The following is a 2,994-nucleotide window of genomic DNA, read 5'->3' as shown; positions in this document are numbered from 1 at the left end:
TTAGAAAGAGAAAAATTTCAAACGGCACTTAGAGGCTTTTGCATCTGACTGTACACCTTTATATATATATATATATATATATACAGTTCAGAAGTTTGCTCTCTCTCTCTCTCTCTCTCTCTCTCTATATATATATATATATAACAGTAGTATACTCACAGGGTGCAGCTGCTAAAACAAGCAGTGCTGATGTAAAGTACATGCTTGCTGCTTGTATTTTTCACTGTGCTATGGCTTTTGTAAAAACGCAAAGAGTGCTTTTATTATGTCTGTGTGCTCCTGTTAAGGGTGGAGATTTGCATTGATGCAAACATCTGATATTAGTTCTTATGGTAATTATTAATGATAATGCTAAATTATTTGTCTGATTTTTGTATACTTGATTTATAAAAGCAAGTCTTGAAAGTCTGGTCTTTTTGTGGTTATAATGGTTCTATCCTGGTTCAGTGGAAAAAAAAAATCTCACTGCACTCACACAGATAAGACATGGTTTACAATTGGAATTGTATAATACACTGTAATGAGTGAAAATGTGCAGTTGTTACCTTAAAGAATTATTTATACCTGATCTTAACCACAAAAATAACTTTTGTTGGTATAGTCATGTTTAATATTTCGAGTTGAATAAAACCAATTAAGCTGATGTTCATTTGTTTAATGTGTTTAGACTATTTTTGTACAGAGCGGTGGTAATACACAGTTGAGTCCTCAGTCTCAAAATTCTTCCCCTGTCGAAACACTGTGTTTTTGGATGTGTGCCTGAGTGGAACTGATCTTGTTTTTTTACTGAGTCTGTAGTTTCAGTGCTACCACCACTACAAAGATATCCGAGCCATTCCAGTGCTTTTCCAGTAGGTTGACGGATCCAATTAATGCAATAGCTTGATTCTGAAATCCTGCAGGAGATGGAGAATGATTCTTGAGGTTTCACAACCATAGATGGAGGTTGAGTGAGCTCAACACAGAAAACACCACCTGAAAATTGCAATGAAAGAATTTGTTATAAGTTATGCCTTTAAAAACTTCTGTTAACAGTTATGAAGCTGTATTTCAATCGTCACTCCCCCAGTTTAACTTGCTCCAAATTAAAGGTCACTAGTATATATATATATAATATATATATTATATAATAAAATAAAATAAATAATAAATATAAAAAAAACCTCGGCCTTTAATGATAATTACAGAGTTATTTTATATGATTTATATAATTATATGATTTATATTATTATTAATCCATTACACACAATCAATTTTAGTTTAATTTCAGTAATAATTTATTTTAAATAAATGTTAATATATACAGATTGTTTGTAATATAAATAAGCTGTAGAATCAATAAATAAATGCTTTCAAAATGACTGTGACCTTACATGTTTGAATCTCTATTTGCTGTATATAATGTTTCACTTGTGACTGCACTGATAAAGCAAGATAATTTCTTTATTTGTCCTCTTTTATGAACAAGTATTTTTTCACTGTAAAAGCAGTTACATTCATATCATATTCTTTAATCTCTTAACCTTTAGCAAAACCTTTAACCAATGCTTGTGATTGGCTGTTCGCCCAGTGATGTCACACATTCATGTGCATTTGCTCCACAAACTCAGGATCAAAGTCTGAGTTGACAAAGAAAGTTGATGACCAGCATCATGGTACCAACAAAGCCAGATTGGAGTTATTTGGTTTTGTCAACTCAAAACTAATCCTGTAACTCTGAATTTGTTCATCTGCACGAACACGAACACGAACATTGCCCCAGCAATACTCACACACAAAGGATACACACAACAAACCAGCAGAGAAATAAGGGTAAGGAGCGCAATATAAAGGGACTAGAGCACATGAGGATCAGGTGAGCACAATCAAGTAAATGAGGACTAGACAAGAGGAGCACGTGGCCAACATAAACAAAGACAAAGCCATGTGCCCGCATATAAGACACGTTAAAAAAGAAAGAATAGACATGATGATTGTCAGGGCAGGACCCTGAAATTTGGTGTTTTGATAATATGAAGGCCTATTTAGAGATTCTTATTGGTCATTTGAGATGCATGCATGTTTTTTATTTTGTAGCCTTTTTTTTTATTTCTTCTTCTTTTTTTATATTTTGTGTTTATTTTAAACACTGCATAGCAATTTGTAAAATAAAACTGAGAAACCTCTTTATATATCTTTTGTATATTCTAGGTCTTTTAATTTGATGTTTATCAACACAAAATTATATAGTGAAAGATTTTAAAAAAAAAATGTGCCAAATAAATCCATATACCCAAAAAATTCACAACAGACACCTCTTGGTAATAAAACAGCATGAGCACAACTACTTTTTATGAAACATATTAAACAAATTCTGTCAGTATGTGCCATTTACTTTGTTTTTCCCTCTGTCAATGCCATCGAAGAACAGTCAAGCCTCTACAACTAGTCCGGTTGTTTTGTTTCCTGAATATTTCAGTTTTTTGAGTGAATCACTCACTGGTTCAAATAAAGACTTGTAACTTGTCGCCACCTATTTGGCGAAACTATGTAACCTGCAGGAAGTGTCATTAAATTCTGCAGCACCAATGCTGACAGTCTGTCTGGAACACGCAAAACAAGCAGGGTGATACAAATGTTGAAAAAGCCTCAGGGATCATGGTCTGTATATCAGCATATCTGATGAGTTTCAAGCACTAGAAATTACTTTTATAAACACTAGATTGAGTTTTCCAGCATCTGCAATATAGGTATGAAGAAGTTGTTTTTGTATTGCTTTGTCCACCTGAACTCATTCACTGGTGTTATTGAACAATAATACACAGCAGTGTCTTCAGTCTTGACGCTGTTCATCTTTTGGTACAGTCATCTCTGGACATTGTGAACCTGACCTGGACTGACTGGGAATAGAAGATGTAAGAAGAGGATAAATGGGTGAATGCAATCCACTCCGTCCTTTTCCAGGGATTTCTCTCACAACAGCTGCAGCACAGCTACTGAATGAAAATTCAGAGG

Source organism: Cyprinus carpio, unplaced genomic scaffold, assembly GCF_018340385.1.
Source record: "Cyprinus carpio isolate SPL01 unplaced genomic scaffold, ASM1834038v1 S000006530, whole genome shotgun sequence".
Taxonomy (NCBI): domain Eukaryota; kingdom Metazoa; phylum Chordata; class Actinopteri; order Cypriniformes; family Cyprinidae; genus Cyprinus; species Cyprinus carpio.
Note: the sequence above shows the minus strand (reverse complement) of the source record.